We start from the raw sequence: 19,913 nt of genomic DNA on the forward strand, positions 1-19,913 counted from the left end.
CCAGAATTCCGGCCTCTTTCGCCTCCTGCACTCCCGGTTCGTCCACTACTCCAAATATTGCTAGCACCCAGCTTGGCTTGACACGGACTTTCACCACCTGAAATATTGCTCCCGCCACTCCTCTCCAGAACCCCTCCAGTGCCGGGCATGACCAAAACATGTGAACATGGTTCGCCGGACTCCCTGAACACCTTCCACATCTATCCTCTACCCCAATGAACCTACTCAACCTCACCCCCGTCAAGTGCTCTCTGTGAACCACCTTAAATTGTATCAGGCTGAGCCTGGCACGTGAGGAGGAGGAATTAACCCTACCAAGGGCCTCAGCCCACAAACCTTCCTCGATCTCCTCCCCCAGCTCCTCCTCCCATTTACCCTTCAACTCTTCTGCTAGCGCTTCCCCCTCTTCTTTCATCTCTTGGTGTATTTCCGACACTTGCCCTCCCCGACCCATACACCCGAGATCACCCTGTCTTGAATTTCTTGTGCCGGGAGCAATGGGAATTCCCTGACCTGTCGCCTCACAAAAGCCCTCACCTGCATATATCTAAATGCATTTCCCGGGGGTAGCTCAAACTTCTCCTCCAATGCCCCTTGGCTCGCAAATGTCCCGTCAATGAACAGGTCCCCCATTCTTCTAATCCCCGCCCGATGCCAGCCCTGGAACCCCCGGTCCATCTTCCCCGGGACAAACCGGTGGTTACCCCTGATCAGGGACCACACCGAGGCTCCCATTGCACCCCTGTGCTGTCTCCACTGGCCCCAGATCCTTAACGTTGCCGCCACCACCGGTCTCGTGGTATACTTTGATGGCGAGAACGGCAGCGGTGCCGTCACCAACGCCCCCAAGCTCGTTCCTATACAGGACGCCATCTCCATCCTCTTCCATGCCGCCCCCTCTCCCTCCATGACCCACTTGCGGATCATCGCCACATTTGCTGCCCAGTAGTAGCTCCCTAGGTTTGGCAGCGCCAGCCCTCCTCGATCCCTACTGCGTTCCAGGAACCCTCTCCTTACCCTCGGGGTCTTATTAGCCCACACAAACCCCATAATACTCCTACCTACTCTCTTGAAAAAGCCCTTGGTGATCCTGATGGGAAGGCACTGAAACACAAACAAAAACCTCGGAAGGACCACCATTTTGACCGACTGCACTCTACCCGCCAGCGAGAGGGGCAACATGTCCCAAATCTTTTGAAGTCCACCTCAATTTGGTCCACCAACCTCGTCAGATTCAATTTGTGTAGGGCCCCCCAACACTTGGCTATCTGGATCCCCAGATACCGAAAACTCCCCACCGCCCTCAACGGTAGGTCCCCTATCCCTCTTTCTTGGTCCCCTGCCTGTAATACAAAAAGCTCACTCTTCCCTACATTGAGCTTATAGCCCGAGAACTCCCCAAACTCCCTCAGTGTCTGCATGACCTCCACCATCCCCCCCATTGGGTCCGCCACGTACAGCAGCAGGTCATCCGTGTATAGCAACACCCGATGCTCTTCTCCCCCACGGACCACCCCCCTCCATTTATTAGACTCCCTCAGTGATATGGCCAAGGGTTCAATCGCCAATGGAAACAACAGGGGGCACCCCTGCCTCGTTCCTCGGTACAGCCGAAAGTCCTCCGACCTCCGCAGGTTCGTCACTACACTCGCCACCGGGTCTCTGTAAAGGAGCTTAACCCAGCTAATAAACCCTCCCCCGAACCCAAACCTACGCAACACCTCCCAGAGGTACTGCCACTCTACTCGGTCAAAGGCCTTTTCCGCGTCCATAGCTGCCACTGTCTCCGCCTCTCCCTCCTCCGATGTCATCGTTATCACGTTTTAAGAGCCGCCGCACATTAGTATTTAATTGCCTGCCCTTTACGAATAAACCTGTTGGACTTTAACCTGGTGTTGACAGACTTCTTACTGTGCCAACTCCAGTCCAATGCCAGAAATCTCCACATCTATGGGGAATGAGCAAGGGTGTACAATTAATCGGAGCGCTTGTTCAAAAGAGTCAGCACAATCGTGATAGGCTCACGGGCCTCTGCTGTGCGATTTTATACTTTTGATGAGAATGTGTCATTTATCATTTGTGAAAGCGAAGTAGGCCCTGATCAGAACATAATTCTCGAGGGCTTGTATTTTTCGGATGATCAAATCGCTACCCTGCCATCGCACGTCCGAGTCCGACTCTAACACAAAATCCTGGATGGCTGAGCGAGCGCTGCCCACTGCGGGTTCTGTTTCCTGGCTGAGATGTTACACCGAGAAGCTGCCGGGAAGGACCCACGGCCATGGAACGCAGACGACCAATGGGAAGCTCTGAACATCATTTATTCCTCAATCAACATCACTAATAAACAGGTTACCCAGCCGTGCTGTGTGTTGGAATCTTGCTGTGTGCAATATCCTGCAACAGTGACATCAGCTCAAAAACCCACTTCATTGGCTGTGAGGCACATTGACCGTGCTGAGGTCATGAAAGACCGAACCTCCCCGAACAGGCGCCGGAATGTGGCGATTAGGGGCTTTTCATTTGAAGCCTACTTGTGACAATAATCGATTTTCAGATAGAAAAGCACATTTTAATAATCTGGAGTGGAAATGGGCAGCTCATTCGAAGGGTCGGTGCAGACCCGATGGGCCGAATGGCCTCCTTCAGCACCGTTGGGATTCTATGGGCGGGACTTACCAGCTGGTCATGCCAGCGGGGTATTGCGGCCCCACGCCGGTGCGTGGGTTTCCTGGCGGGTGTAGTCAGAGAGCGGGTTGGTGGGTAAATCCCGTCCAAGGTTTCTGCCTGAACTGCAAAATCTCTAACCTTTTTAAAAACATCATTCCCAACACTGAGGACCCTGACAATATTTGGTGATAGGGTAAGGGCGATGGGGCTTTATTCTAAAATTGTCATCGCTTTGACAGTCTGAAATCATAACAAGAAAACAAAGAGGGCAAAGGACTGGGACAAACTGTCGATGGGGCGACACTACGTGTGGATGTGATATTGGGGATTTTGAGCTACATGTTCATCAATGTGCACAATAATGAGTTAATGTTTTTAGTGCCAGCTTTAAAAATCATTTTTAGAATGTGGGAGGTAAGTGAAGTATCACTGGTTGCCATGGTTACGTTAGTAGTTCAGTTATCTTTCATGAATGTCAAAGACCATGACTGCTGCCGGAATCACTATGGCAACCGAGCATATAGGTCGTCCCGGGTGAATTGTGACTGTGATCCAGTAAGTCGCTAAGTGATGGGAGGAGATGGTAAACCCGGGATTGAGTTGCTGTCAGTGTCACTGTTGAATCGTTTTCAGCCGTGAGTAATCTACCGCATGCCGCTTGGCCCAACTGCGCCATGTTGATGTTTCTGCCCCGCAAGAGCCTCCTTCACTCCCTTCTCAATCTCATCCCATTAGCATATCCTTCTGTTCCACTTCCCTCAAGCATTTCTCCAGCTTTCCTTTAAATGTCTCCACACTATTCACCTCGACCACTTCCCGTGGGAGCGAGTCCCACATTCTCCCCACTCCCTGCGGGAGCGAGTCCCACATTCTCCCCACTCCCTGCGGGAGTGAGTCCCACATTCTCCCCACTCCCTGCGGGAACGAGTCCCACATTCTCCCCACTCCCTGTGGGAGCGAGTCCCACATTCTCCCCACTCCCTGCGGGAGCGAGTCCCACATTCTCCCCACTCCCTGTGGGAGCGAGTCCCCCACTCCCCGTGGGACCGAGTCCCACATTCTCCCCACTCCCCGTGGGAGCGAGTCCCACATTCTCCCCACTCCCTGCGGGAGCGAGTCCCACATTCTCCCCACTCCCTGTGGTTGTAAGGGCCACATTCTCTCCACTCCCCGTGGGAGCGAGTTTCACATTCTCCCCGTGGGAGTGAGTTCCACATTCTCCCCGTGGGAGTGAGGTCCACATTCTCCCCACTCCCTGCGGGAGCGAGTCCCACATTCTCCCCACTCCCTGCGGGAGCGAGTCCCACATTCTCCCCACTCCCTGTGGGAGCGAGTCCCCCACTCCCCGTGGGACCGAGTCCCACATTCTCCCCACTCCCCGTGGGAGCGAGTCCCACATTCTCCCCACTCCCTGCGGGAGCGAGTCCCACATTCTCCCCACTCCCTGTGGTTGTAAGGGCCACATTCTCTCCACTCCCCGTGGGAGCGAGTTTCACATTCTCCCCGTGGGAGTGAGTTCCACATTCTCCCCGTGGGAGTGAGGTCCACATTCTCACCCACTCTCTGTGGTTGTGAGGTCCACATTCTCCCCACTCCCTGTGAAACGAGTCGCACATTCTCCCTACTCCCTGTGGGAGCGAGTCCCACATTCCCCCCACTCCCTGTGGGAGAGTGTCCCACATTCTCCCCACTCCCCGTGGGAGCGCGTCCCACATTCTCCCCACTCCCCGTGGGAGAGTGTCCCACATTCTCCCCACTCCCCGTGGGAGCGCGTCCCACATTCTCCCCACTGCCCGTGGGAGCGAGTCCCACATTCACCCCCACTCCCTGTGGTTGTGAGGTCCACATTCTCCCCACTCCCTATGGGAGTGAATCCCACATTCTCCCCACTCCCTGTGGGAGCGAGTCCCACATTCTCCCCATGGGAGCGCGTCCCACATTCTTCCCCACTCCCTGTAGTTGTGAGGTCCACATTCTCCTCCACTCCGTGGTTGTGAGGTCCACATTCTCACCACTCTCTGGGTGAAGAATTTTCTCCTGATTTCACCACTGGGTTAATTACTGACTGTCTTACTTGTAAGACCCTGAGTTCTGACCTCTCCAATAAGTGTAAACATCTTTTCTATGTCCAGGATTTGTTATGTTCTAGGTGTAACGTAAGCGGCTTTCTTGTGGTGCACTTGTCAAAGGAAGGTTCAGACGTGGAGATAACTTCAACACGTTTATTAAACTATTTACACTTCTATTACTCTGGTACGACACTACTGCTAATCCAACTGACTAACCCAGACTGACTAACCAGTTGCTGCAATCCACGTGGTGGGAGTGATATTGAATCAACCCTGTGTCTGTTCTCACTGACTGTCTCCACTGGAAAGAGGCAGATCATGTGTGTGGTGTCCTTTATATATGGGTTGGTGTAATGCCCTCCTGTGGTCGTGTCACCTCTGTGTGTGTGTGTGTGTGTGTGTGTGTGTATTGTGAATGTCCATTGGTCGTGTCCTATCTACCTGATCAATTGGTTGAGTGTGTGTGTGTGATGTCTCTGTAGTGTCTAGCTAGCCTACATGCATTTACATTGATGCACATCACCACACCCCCCACCCCTGTGGTGGGTTCCCTGGAGCCCAGCAAAAGTCCATTGATTTTGGTGGGGTCAGAAGATTCCAACCCAGATCTATCCTATCAAAGAGAAAATGCTGGAATATCTCAGCAGGTCTGGCAGCATCTATAGGGAGAGAAAAGAGCTAACGTTTCGAGTCCAGGTGACCCTTTGTCCATCCTATCAAACCCCTTTCATGATTTGGAATAACTCATCAACCCCTCAGCGTTTTCGAGAAGAAAGAACCTCAGTCAATTCAGTCTTTCCTCTTAATAATCATAACGTCTCAGTTCTGGTATCATTATGAATTATTTTTGCTCCTTCTCCGATGCCTCTTTATCCTTTTGGTGATATGGAGACCAGAAATGTGCACAATACGCCAAGTGTGGTCTAACCAAGGATTGACTCTGTACTGGGCCAATTAATAGGTTGCATTGGGAACCAAAGACTATACAACTTGTGGATTGCCATAACTCAACAGGGTGGGGTTTTTATTTGTATTGGGCTGTGCCCTCACAGGGTTAAATATAAAGACTAACCCTAAATCCTGTGCACCTGAGGATCGTGACTCACCTCTTAAAGGGACACTGCCCCAACATAACATACATGATAAATTCAGTGTAACAAAACTTTCAGTTTCAATTCTACCCCTCTACCAATGAACCCCAGTACTTTTCTAATGAGCTTGTTAACCTGTGTGACTAGTTTGTGAATCTGTATCTTTTATTTCTCTACCCCATCTGGGGTAATTACACAAGGATATCTATTTTCTGAAAATGTGCCTCATGCTTCACTGAAATCTGCAAGTTTGTTGCTGTGGTTTTGCACTTGTTACATTTTTCTTAGTATTCTGTGTAATTTTTGGATTCCATTGTATTCAATAAAACAAGAATTCAACGCATCTCACTTCCTTTTTAGATGTTTAAAGAGGCTCTTGCCATCCATTTTTGTATTACTTGCTCGTTCACCCTTATAAATTATCTGCTCCCTCTTTATATATTTTTTGGTCAAATTTTGTTAGTTTTAAAAACTTTCCCAACCCTTTGGTTTACCACTAATCTTTGCTGCATTATTGTTTTTCTTTCAGTTTCATAATATCCTTCACTTCCTTGGTTAACCATGATTGATTTATCCCCTTCTCGAATCCTTCTTCCTCACTGGGATATATCTTTGTTGCGAGTCATAAACTATTTTCATAAACATCTGCCATTTGCTGATCTTCTGTCTTTCCTTCAAAACTCCTTGCCCAGTCCACTTCAGCCAACTCTGCCCTCATTCCTTTATAATTGCCCTTATTTAAGTTTAGCGCAGTTTCTGACCCACGTTTCTCACTCTCACACTGAAAGCTCAATTCTATCATGTTATGGTCACTGTTTCCTAGGGTATCTTTTAATCTGACATTGTTTATTAAACCTGCCTCATTGTGGAATCAAAAATAGCCTGATCCCTGGATCCACAACTTATTGTTCTAGGAAACTGTCCCAAATACACTCGATGAATTCTTCCTCATGGCTACCTCTGGCAATTTGACTTTCCCAATGTACATGAAGATTAAAGTCACCCATGATTAAAGTACTGTCTTTTCTACATGCTTATTTTTAAAAAATATATATATATATTTAATTTAGAGTACCCAATTATTTTATTTTCCAATTGAGCGTGGCCAATCCACCTATCCTGCACATCTTTGTGTTGTGAGGGTGTGATCCATGCAGTCACGGGACGAATGCGCAAACTCTGCATGGACAGTAACCTGAGGCTGGGATTGAACCCAGGTCCTCAGCGCCGTGAAGCAGCAGTGTTAGCCACTGTGCCGCCCTTACAAGACCTTATTATCCCCTGATTTATCTCTGTCCTACAGCATTGCTGCTGTTAGGGCGCCGACAGACCACTCCACCAGTGCCCTCTTCCATTTGTTATTTCTTATTTCCACCCATATGGATTCTACATCGTGCGATCCAAGATCATTTCTTGCTATCGTACTTATTCCATCTCGTCCTTAACGAAAAGTCAGGTACACCTGAATATTTAGTGCACAGCTTTGGTCTCCTTGTAACCATGTCTCTGTAATGGCTATAAGATCAGACACATTAACCTCGATTTGTGCAGTGAATTAATTAATTTTGTGCCTAATACTATGTGTCTTTAAGTAAAGAGCCATTAATTTTGTCTTTCTACCGTTTCTTCTCCCTTTGGCTCCATTTGCTGTGGTGCACCTCTTACTATTCATTTACGGGATGTGGGGTGTCGCTGGTTAGACCAGCATTTATTGTCCATCCCTAGTTGCCCTTCAGAAGGTGGTGGTGAGCTGCCTTCTTGAACCACGGCAGTCCATGTGGTGTAAGTACACCCACTGTGCTGTTAGTGAGGGAGTTCCAGGCGCTGACCCAGCGACAGTGAAGGAGCAGCCGATATATTTCCAAGTCAGGGTGGTTAGTGACTTGGAGGGGAACCTCCTGGTTGTGGGGTTCCCAGGCATCTGCTGCCCTTGTCCTTCTAGATGGTAATGGTTGTGGGTTTGGAAGGTGTTGTCTAAGGCAGTGTTTTTCAAATCTTTTTCCGGAGACTCATTTTTACCAACCAGCCAACCTTCGGGACCCACGCCGGCCGACATTTGCGACCCACCATTTTCTCTTTAATGCGAGAGGTGAGCCTGCTTGGTCCTGACGATCTCTCTCCAATCAGGTTCACAGGAGGAGAGGGCTATGCACATATCGGTGCAGGATTCAGCCGGGTCCTTTGTGCCGTCTTCATCTTTGTGAGGACGGAAAATCGCACATGTAGCCATTGTGAAGGACAAAAGCAACAAAATGCTTGTTTTACTCAGCTCCGGATACTCCTCGGAGATGCTACTCCAGAATGCTGACATTGTCATTGACTTGTGCCGTGTTTTTAATGTGCTGTCAAAGCTGAGGCGCAGAAGTTGAGTCAGCTTCATTTGGAGTCAGGCTTGTCAGTCCGTTGACAGTTTCCTTACTAATGCTGTTTTCTTCGATGTGTCGTAGCAGTGTGGGGAACATGTAGTAATTTTGGCTTTGCACTCGCAATTTCCAAACATGCAATGAGTTTTGGAAAGTGTGATTTTTTTTCCACAGTGCCGAAAGCAATCATCATCCTTCCCTTGCAATTTGAGGTTCAGTTCATTTAGAATTGAAAAGATGTCTGCAAGGTAAGACATAGTTAGCTTCCAAGTTTCATCAGCAAACGAATCAGCCAGAGAGGACAATTTCTCGAGGAGGAACGTGTGGATTTCGTAAACTCTGAGGATCTCCCCTGTTGACTGATCATCACAGTAACGCTTGAAGCCGATGAAGTCCACTGTCATCGGGATTGACTGGTCACTGTTTCGATTCAATGCTTTAATGTCGTCTAACGGTCAGAGAAAAACTTATAGCCACCCTTCCGTATACAGAGGGCGACAATGTGATTATTCCCCATGGCTTTCATTATATCCCTTGCCAAACGTTCAGTTCTGTCCATGATTAAACCATGAGGAATATCTACCCCCTCCAGATCATTTGAGTAATGTTCAGGGATGCAAAACAGATCGCGATCATAGCCTTGTTCATCATCGGTGATCACCACCATGCAGTCAGCCGCCGTCATGCCGCGATCGCACTTTGACCCCAGGTTCAGATTCCAATGCTCCCAGGCCGCATGCGCACTGATGAGTGGGCACGCATGTGCAGTGCGCCCGCATTTCTTTAGCTGGCTGCAGCCGACATTTGTAAAGCCGCTCGCAGCCGGCTTTTAACAATGTGCTAACCACTGTGCTACTGTGCCACCCCTACCATGTAGGCCATTTACCACTCACCCAAAGTTTACTGGCGGGTTCCAGGGATTTTTCTCACAGCGCATCATTGGGAATTGGGCCATTATTTTAAACCATTTTCAAATGATCAAATATGGTGCCCGTGACCATAAACTCAAAAATACCTTTGCACAAGCGCAGTCAGTCTAAACCTGTACACCCCCAATAGTTTCCGTTTGTGAATGTGCTTTTAAAAAAACTTCATAAAACGCATTGCCATCAATAGTAATTTCTGATGCAAAATATCTGCTCCAACCTCATCGGCAGTCATGAATGTACAATGAGTCACTATTGACTGGCATCTTTTAAAAGGCTGAAGATTGATAGAGGATTAAACCCTAAATCAGCCATAATTCTTCCCCACGCTGATTAACCTGAATTCATCTTATTCAGACCAGAATTTCCAAATGTATTTGACAATTAGGCGATGGAACAGAAGTGGGCCTCTGGCGCCCATCGGGACTTCGGGAAGGTGCGGTCCCTGAGGATTCTCATTAATCCATCCTGGAACTTAAGGCAACGGCAGTTCATTGGAAGGTGAAGGCAACTGGTTTAATTTTACTGGGACTCAGTTACAGATCCGATGGCACATCATTATCCCTGTATTGTCTTGATTCTTGCAGTTGGTTTTTCAATGACGATTCCCATCTTTGCACCCACAAAGCTCAGTTCGAACTCCCAAAAATCTGCTCATTAGCCATCTATTCATTACAAATGCACACGGACTACTGCCATTTCCCCCAGATCTCATTACCAGATGGGCTTTGAGAAACTTTCTACCTTTAACTTTGCAGCAAAACATTCTTTGTTTATAATCCATTCCTTTTGCAATAAAAGCCAACATTCCATTTGTCTTCCTAATCACTTGCTGCATCTGCAAACTAACTTTTCCTGATTCATGTACCAGGATATCCAGATCCCTCTGCACCTCAGAGTTCTACAATCTCGCAATCAATTTAAATAGCCTATTTAGCTGCTTTAGGAGTAGACCTTAAACCGGGTCACTGCCGACTCTCTCAGGAGAGCATTAACGATCCGATAGCTATTTTTTTCCATGAGGAAGTTTGATTTTTCACTTGTGTCCTGGACCAATAGTGAGGCTTCAAACAGTCTCACCAAAAGCAGACTTTGCTGTGCACAAATTGTTTGCTGCATTTCTCACATTATGACAGTGACTAAACTTCAAAAAGTGTAAGGTGCTTTAAGGTGGTGAAAGTTGCTATATGAATGAAAGTCTTTCCTTTTTTCTCACGGCAGAGTAAAGTCACAGCAAGGCCAAGACTGGGCTCCTTGATGTGCTGACGTTCTCTCTCTCACCTCCTGAATGTTTGACACGTTGTGACTTTGGGAGTTGCCGTTTTAATGCCCACCTCTATCGTTACATGTGCACAATGATTTCTCCCAATCGCTGGCTGTTTTCTCCTGCATTGCATCTATTTGACAATGAATTCGGGAATTCGTTGCTCTCAGCCTCTTCCCCTGAAATTTGTCTGAGGACAAATTAATGGAGCAGAGATTTGTTGAAAAGCATTGTGGACCCTGGATCAGGTAACTGGTTGTGCAGCTTATTTGCCATTTTGTGGGATCTTGCTGTGTGCGCGCCAGGGTCCCAGGTTCGATTCCCGGCTTGGGTCACTGACTGTGTGGAGTCTGCTCGTTCTCCCCGTGTCTGCGTGGGTTTCCTCCGGGTGCTCCGGTTTCCTCCCACAAGTCCCAAAAGACGTGCTGTTAGGTGAATTGGACTGAATTCTCCCTCTGTGTACCCGAACAGGCGCCGGAATGTGGCGACGAGGGGATTTTCACAGTAACTTCATTGCAGTGTTAATGTCAGCCTACTTGTGACAATAATAAAGATTATTATTATTAAACCAACTACCTGGGGTGAAAAAGCAGGAGTTAATATTAATTGACCGTAGAAATCACTCTTCAGAGTATCCCGGAAAATCAAAATTATGCTTTTTTCTGGGGGATTGCTGTGAAAGGAAATTCACATGTAACTGATTCACACGAAAATATGGCAAGGTACAAATTTCCTTTATCATTTTCATTGCTCCATGAAAGAACCTGCTCTTCATTTACATAACTGCTGTCAAAACCACACATCATTCCTGAAGTTACGCCAGTAAATGTACTTCTGTCGATTTACACCCAGAAACAGTCCGGAATCGCCTCATCCCGCAGTGACTGAGATTTCTGGATTTGGCAACAATTTTCTTGCCGACTTTTTCATTGAGACCTCCAGCAAACGTAAACAAAGTGATCAGTGCCGGCGTTCAGGCCATTCTGTCAACACAACGCTCCTATCTCCACCTCTTCAGAAGCGATAGCAGCTGAACCAGTTTTCACAGCAGTCAGGCTGTTGTGTATAATGATGGACACGAGAGAGAGGCAAAACAGTGTGTCATCGTGACAGAGCTGCTCACCCACTCTCTCTGTCTCCTTACTCCTGATGGAAATGCTGCTCCGACAGTGGGTTTTGGAATGATTTCCACGGTTCACAGCAGGCAGGCTCTCCGGGGAACTCTGGAATAAGTTGGCTAAATCATAGTAGAAACTGGTGTAAATTTTAACGTAAATGGGATCGGAGAAATTGTTGGTAATTATGGTCCAAATGTAAAATCTTTTTCCTTTTCAATGAAGAGTTCATTCTGATTAAACAATTCCAGGTTATCTCGACAATTTGGCCCCTTCCTGACCAGAATTGGGAGAATTCTCTCCTTCTGTGGTGAAATACAGCTTCGGTGGATTCTCCGACTCTGCGGCTAAGAGCCGACATCGGCGTGGGAACTGTGGCATCTTAGGACGGCAAAATTGGGGCCGAACCCCCACCGATTCCGGGACCAGTGAGGGGCGAGCAGCCGCGCCGGGTAAAGCTCCCGGTCCCAAAACGGCCGGAGAATGGCCGGTGCGTGGTCACGCATGCGCATGGTGACGACCTGCAGCGGCCGGGCTGGCGCTGGTCGTGCACAGCCCCGACCTGCCAAATAGGGCCCCACAGGACATGCCAAGACCACCCCCCATCGGCCCCCCAGCCCTCGCGGAAGCCACCCCCCCCCCCCGGCCAGCAGCACGGCTACCGGCCGAATGTGGCGGCGCTGGACACAGTCCGCAGCCGCCATGCCGGGTTCCCGCACAGCTGGCACCTCATGCCCCCACCGTGCGGTCGGGAACTTGGTCCATCAGGGTGGCGCATCGGGGGAAGGCTGTTCCAATGGCGTGCGGTGCGCGACACGATGACGGTATTTTGGAGGGGGTGGAGAATCGAAAACCGGTGCCGGCCCCGATTTGGTGTTGGGAAGGGATTTTCTGCCCAATCGGCGATTACGACATTGGCGTCAGGCAATGGAGAATCCTGTGGGAAGTGTTGACAGCAGGGCCGGATTCATGGACTTTCATGTCAGCAAAACCACCGCTGCACCTGGACCCATTCAGCGCCTGCGGAGGGGCTAGTACCGGCACCGTGCGGACCACAATCCACCCCAATGAGAAACGGGGCCGGATTCGCCGGGTTCGGGATTGACACTCGGGAGGCTGACAAGCTGCAGCCTCAGTTTCACACGGCACTCCCCACACACACCACCCGGGCAGCACGAGGGCAGCAAGGAGAGCGGTTTACAGTCGCCGAGCTGGAGACCCTGCAGGGCGCGGTGGGGCAGAGGCGGGCGACCCTGTGCCCCGGCCCGGGAAGGAGGCTGCCAGCCGCCGCCATTCGCTGTGCCTGGGCACAGGTGGCAGAGGCGGTCAGTGCTGTGGGCGACACCGGCCAGCGGTGCTGAAAGAAACTGCAGAATGTCCTCAGGGTGGCCAGGTGGAGTGGGCAGCACTGTGCCCCGGCAATAACCCCCGCCGCACACACCCGACCCCCACCCCCGCACCCGGTGGGCGGTCCCCGACTTGTACCACACGCCAGCACCCATACCGGCTGCCGTGGCCGGGTGTCCTGGTCACTGAGGCCACCAGCTACCCACCCCCTCGGCTGCCAGCATCGGACAGACTAACACTGTCGTTTCCTGATCCCCCCCCCCCCCACCCCCAGGAGAACCCGTCTATAACCGCGGGAGTGGGAGGAGGCTGTGGACGGGGACCGCTGGACCTGCGGCCCCTCCCCGCAGCAGTGGAGGGGGCCCTGGGCTTGGTCGGCGGGCCTGAGGAAAGGGGAGTCGCCGGGTTGGAGGCCGGCACCGGGCGAGGAAGTGAGACCCCGCTGACTTGCGGTTCCCTGTGACATGTGTGTCACCCTCCCCACCACACCCAGACCCACCCTCACACCCAAACCGCCCCCACCCCCCCCGATCCCAAACACCCCCCCCCCCCCTCAACACACCCCACACCGCAGCTCCCCCCTGACCCACGGTAAAATCATGCGTCCTGTCTTGTGTCTTGCAGGAGCCGACCAACGGCGAAGACATCGACATGGACAGGAGCCAGCGACCCGAGACTCAGGACACCCCGGCGCTCGAATCCGAGAACAACACTGACTTCCCGTCACAGCTTCTCCAACACCCACCCCCACCCCAGAGACACTCACCTCGGTCGGGCACTTTAGTGGTACACCTTCAGGGTACAATGGACCTGAACTCCCAGATTTCTCTGTACATCAATTTTCCCCAGGACTCTTCCATTGACCGTACAGTCCACTCTTGAATTAGATCTTCCAAAATGCATCACCTCGCATTTGCCTGGATTGAACTCCATCTGCCATTTCTCTGCCCAACTCTCCAATCTATTTATATTTTGCTGTATTCTGTATACAGTTTATCCCTTAAAAACACTTACCTTCACAGGAGCAGGCCAGTCGATTTCAGCGGGAGCGGTGCGCAAGTGATTTCTGGGACGTAAGTTTATCCTTTAAAAAAAAAACACTTCTTTTCTGTTTTATTTTTTTCGACGCGCGGACTTCTGGGAAGACCCCCCCCCCCCCCCCAACCAATAAATTCTGGTGGAGAGGAAACCCGAGACACTACACGTGTAGTGTCTCTCACCCGCCCTCCTCCTCTAACCTAATGATAAGACCTATTGGTGTGAGGTAAGTGCCACATTATATTATTATTAGCATTATTATATTATATTATTAGCATTGCGCAGGTCAAGGAGACACAGCCGGAGTGAGAGAGATACAGACAGTGAGAATTTAGTAGTTTGGTGCAGTGAGGGAACCAGGAAAGGTAAGTGGTTAATCTAATTGTGCTGTTTTTCAGTTAAAAGTGCAGGGTAGTGTCTGATTGGCTGAAGCTGCCCCCACCATAAACTTAAATTAAACTAATTAATTAATTAGTGATGGCTGGTCAGGTGATGTGCTTGAGCTGCTTGATGTGGGAGCTGGCAGATCCCATTGCGAGCTGCAGCGACCACATCTGCAGTAAGTGTTGGCTGCTCGAAGAGCTCCGGCTCAGAGTTGTGCTGGAGTCTGAGCTTCAAACACTGAGGCACATCCGGGAGGGGGAGACTTACCTGGACACTGTGTTTCAGGAGGCAATCACACCTGTCAGAGTAAGTAGTTTAAATCCTGCTAGTGGCCAGGGACAGCAGGGTGTGACTGCAAGTCAGGCAGGTAAAGGGAGCAGCCCCAAGTCGTGGTCCACATTGGCACTAACGACATAGGTAGGAAAGGGGACAAGGATGTCAGGCAGGCTTTCAGGGAGCTAGGATGGAAGCTCAGAACTAGAACAAACAGAGTTGTTATCTCTGGGTTGTTGCCCGTGCCACGTGATAGTGAGATGAGGAATAGGGAGAGAGAGCATTTAAACACGTGGCTACAGGGATGGTGCAGGCGGGAGGGATTCAGATTTCTGGATAACTGGGGCTCTTTCTGGGGAAGGTGGGACCTCTACAGACAGGATGGTCTACATCTGAACCTGAGGGGCACAAATATCCTGGGGGGGAGATTTGTTAGTGCTCTTTGGGGGGGTTTAAACTAATGCAGCAGGGGCATGGGATCCTGGATTGTAGTTTTAGGGTAAGGGAGAATGAGAGTATAGAGGTCATGAGCACAGATTTGACGTCGCAGGAGGGGGCCAGTGTTCAGGTAGGTGGTTTGAAGTGTGTCTACTTCAATGCCAGGAGTATACGAAACAAGGTAGGGGAACTGGCAGCATGGGTTGGTACCTGGGACTTCGATGTTGTGGCCATTTCGGAGACATGGATAGAGCAGGGACAGGAATGGATGTTGCAGGTTCCGGGGTTTAGGTGTTTTAGTAAGCTCAGAGAAGGAGGCAAAAGAGGGGGAGGTGTGGCGCTGCTAGTCAAGAGCAGTATTACGGTGGCGGAGAGGATGCTAGATGGGGACTCTTCTTCCGAGGTAGTATGGGCTGAAGTTAGAAACAGGAAAGGAGAGGTCACCCTGCTGGGAGTTTTTTATAGGCCTCCTAATAGTTCTAGGGATGTAGAGGAAAGGATGGCGAAGATGATTCTGGATATGAGCGAAAGTAACAGGGTAGTTATTATGGGAGACTTTAACTTTCCAAATATTGACTGGAAAAGATATAGTTCGAGTACAATAGATGGGTCGTTTTTTGTACAGTGTGTGCAGGAGGGTTTCCTGAAACAATATGTTGACAGGCCAACAAGAGGCGAGGCCACGTTGGATTTGGTTTTGGGTAATGAACCAGGCCAGGTGTTGGATTTGGAGGTAGGAGAGCACTTTGGGGACAGTGACCACAATTCGGTGACGTTTACGTTAATGATGGAAAGGGATAAGTATACACCGCAGGGCAAGAGTTATAGCTGGGGGAAGGGCAATTATGATGCCATTAGACGTGACTTGGGGGGGATAAGGTGGAGAAGTAGGCTGCAAGTGTTGGACACACTGGATAAGTGGGGCTTGTTCAAGGATCAGCTACTGCGTGTTCTTGATAAGTATGTACCGGTCAGACAGGGAGGAAGGCGTCGAGCGAGGGAACCGTGGTTTACCAAGGAAGTGGAATCTCTTGTTAAGAGGAAGAAGGAGGCCTATGTGAAGATGAAGTGTGAAGTTTTGGTTGGGGCGATGGATAGTTACAAGGTAGCGAGGAAGGATCTAAAGAGAGAGCTAAGACGAGCAAGGAGGGGACATGAGAAGTATTTGGCAGGAAGGATCAAGGAAAACCCAAAAGCTTTCTATAGGTATGTCAGGAATAAGCGAATGACTAGGGAAAGAGTAGGACCAGTCAAGGACAGGGATGGGAAATTGTGTGTGGAGTCTGAAGAGATTGGCGAGATACTAAATGAATATTTTTCGTCAGTATTCACTCAGGAAAAAGATAATGTTGTGGAGGAGCATGCTGAGCCCCAGGCTAATAGAATAGATGGCATTGAGGTACATAAGGAAGAGGTGTTGGCAATTCTGGACAGGCTGAAAATAGATAAGTCCCCGGGACCTGATGGGATTTATCCTAGGATTCTCTGGGAGGCCAGGGAAGAGATTGCTGGACCTTTGGCTTTGATTTTTATGTCATCATTGGCTACAGGAATAGTGCCAGAGGACTGGAGGACAGCAAATGTGGTCCCTTTGTTCAAAAAGGGGAGCAGAGACAACCCCGGCAACTATAGACCGGTGAGCCTCACGTCTGTAGTGGGTAAAGTCTTGGAGGGGATTATAAGAGACAAGATTTATAATCATCTAGATAGGAATAATATGATCAGGGATAATCAGCATGGCTTTGTGAAGGGTAGGTCATGCCTCACAAACCTTATTGAGTTCTTTGAGAAGGTGACTGAACAGGTAGACGAGGGTAGAGCAGTTGATGTGGTGTATATGGATTTCAGCAAAGCGTTTGATAAGGTTCCCCACGGTAGGCTATTGCAAAAAATACGGAGGCTGGGGATTGAGGGTGATTTAGAGATGTGGATCAGAAATTGGCTAGCTGAAAGAAGACAGAGGGTGGTGGTTGATGGGAAATGTTCAGAATGGAGTACAGTCACAAGTGGAGTACCACAAGGATCTGTTCTGGGGCCGTTGCTGTTTGTCATTTTTATCAATGACCTAGAGGAAGGCGCAGAAGGGTGGGTGAGTAAATTTGCAGACGATACTAAAGTCGGTGGTGTTGTCGATAGTGTGGAAGGATGTAGCAGGTTACAGAGGGATTTAGATAAGCTGCAGAGCTGGGCTGAGAGGTGGCAAATGGAGTTTAATGTAGAGAAGTGTGAGGTGATTCACTTTGGAAGGAATAACAGGAATGCGGAATATTTGGCTAATGGTAAAGTTCTTGAAAGTGTGGATGAGCAGAGGGATCTAGGTGTCCATGTACATAGATCCCTGAAAGTTGCCACCCAGGTTGATAGGGTTGTGAAGAAGGCCTATGGAGTGTTGGCCTTTATTGGTAGAGGGATTGAGTTCCGGAGTCGGGAGGTCATGTTGCAGCTGTACAGAACTCTGGTACGGCTGCATTTGGAGTATTGCATACAGTTCTGGTCACCGCATTATAGGAAGGACGTGGAGGCTTTGGAGCGGGTGCAGAGGAGATTTACCAGGATGTTGCCTGGTATGGAGGGAAAATCTTATGAGGAAAGGCTCATGGACTTGAGGTTGTTTTCGTTGGAGAGAAGAAGGTTAAGAGGAGACTTAATAGAGGCATACAAAATGATCAGGGGGTTGGATAGGGTGGACAGTGAGAGCCTTCTCCCGCGGATGGATATGGCTGGCACGAGGGGACATAACTTTAAACTGAGGGGTAATAGATATAGGACAGAGGTCAGAGGTAGGTTCTTTACGCAAAGAGTAGTGAGGCCGTGGAATGCCCTACCTGCTACAGTAGTGAACTCGCCAACATTGAGGGCATTTAAAAGTTTATTGGATAAACATATGGATGATAATGGCATAGTGTAGGTTAGATGGCTTTTGTTTCGGTGCAACATCGTGGGCCGAAGGGCCTGTACTGCGCTGTATTGTTCTATGTTCTATGTTCTATGAACCAGCAGTTAGGAACTCAGGAGCCTCAGCCCTTGACTCTGTCCAACAGGTATGAGGCACTTGCTCCCTGTGTGGATGGCGAACAGGGTTGCAGGAAGGATGAGTCAGCTGACCAAGGCACCATGGTTCAGCAGGCCATTCAAGGGGAGGGAGTAAATAGGCAAGTTGTAGTTGTAGGGGATTCTATTATCAGGGGGATAGATAGTATCCTTTGTGAGCAGGATAAAGAGTCCCGCATGGTATGTTGCCTGCCCGGTGCTAGGGTGCGGGACATCTCTGACCGGCTTGTAAGGATACTGGAGAGGGTGGGGGAGGATCCAGTTGTTGTGGTCCATGTCGGTACCAACAACATAGGCAAGTCTAGGAAAGAGGACCTGTTTAGAGATTATAAAGAGCTAGGATTCAAATTAAAAAACAGGTCCTCAAGGGTCATAATCTCCGGATTACTGCCCGAGCCACGTGCAAATTGGCATAGGGAGGCAAGAATAAGGGAAGTTAACACGTGGCTGAAAGAGTGGTGTGGGAATGAGGGGTTCCTTTTCATGGGACACTGGCATCAGTTTTGGGACAGGGGGGGACCTATACCGTTGGGATAGTCTCCACCTGAACCGAGCTGGGACCAGTGTTCTGGCGAAAAGAGTAAATAGGGTGGTCAATAGGACTTTAAACTAGAGATTGGGGGGGAAGGGAAAGTCAGGGAACCAAGAGGTGAAGTAATCAGTGGGAAGCGTAGCTGCTTAAGAATACAAAAAAGCACGAAAAGACAGAACTCAGGAGAGGTTACAATAGTCCCCATCCCACAAAATATGACACAGTGTATGGAAAGGCTCAGTAAACCAAGGTCCACCACACGAAGAAAACAAAAAGGGACGGTCAATAGAGAATTAAAGGTGCTATATTTAAATGCGCGCAGTGTACTGAACAAGGTAGATGATCTTGTGGCCCAGATTGTGTCTGGCAGGTATGATGTGGTAGGCATCACAGAGACGTGGTTGCAGGGGGTTCAGGACTGGCATTTAAACATCCAGGGATTCACAACCTATCGAAAAGACAGAGAGGTGGGCAGAGGGGGCGGGGTTGCCTTGTTAATTAGGAATGAAATTAAATCAATAGCACTAAACGACATGGGGTCGGATGATGTGGAGTCTGTGTGGGTAGAGTTGAGGAACCACAAAGGCAAAAAAATAATAATGGGAGTTATGTACAGGCCTCCTAACAGTGGTCAGGACCAGGGGCACAAGATGCACCATGAAATAAAAAGTGCATGTCAGAAAGGCAAGGTCACAGTGATCATGGGGGACTTCAATATGCAGGTGGACTGGGTAAATAATACTGCCAGTGGACCCAAGGAAAGGGAATTCATTGAATGTTTACAGGAGGGCTTTTTGGAACAGCTTGTGATGGAGCCCACGAGAGAACAGGCCATTCTGGACTTAGTGTTATGTAATGAGCCAGACTTGATTAAAGATCTTAAAGTAAGGGAGCACTTAGGAGGCAGTGATCATAATATGGTAGAATTCAATCTGCAATTTGAAAGAAAGAAGGTAGAATCAGATGTAAAGGTGTTACAGTTAAATAAAGGTAACTACAGGGCCATGAGGGAGGAACTGACGAAAATCGACTGGGAGCAGAGCCTAGTGGGAAAGACAGTAGAACAGCAATGGCAGGAGTTTCTGGGAGTAATTGAGGACACAGTACAGAGGTTCATCCCAAAGAAAAGAAAGGTTATCAGAGGGGGGATTAGGCAGCCATGGCTGACAAAGGAAGTTAGGGAATGCATCAAAGCAAAAGAGAAAGCCTATAATGTGGCAAAGAGTAGTGGGAAGTCAGAAGATTGGGAAGGCTACAAAAACAAACAGAGGATAACAAAGAGAGAGATAAGGAAAGAGAGGATCAAATTTGAAGGTAGGCTAGCCAGTAACATTAGGAATGATAGTAAAAGT

The sequence above is a fragment of the Scyliorhinus torazame genome, chromosome 3 (genome assembly GCF_047496885.1).
Source record: "Scyliorhinus torazame isolate Kashiwa2021f chromosome 3, sScyTor2.1, whole genome shotgun sequence".
Lineage (NCBI taxonomy): Eukaryota > Metazoa > Chordata > Chondrichthyes > Carcharhiniformes > Scyliorhinidae > Scyliorhinus > Scyliorhinus torazame.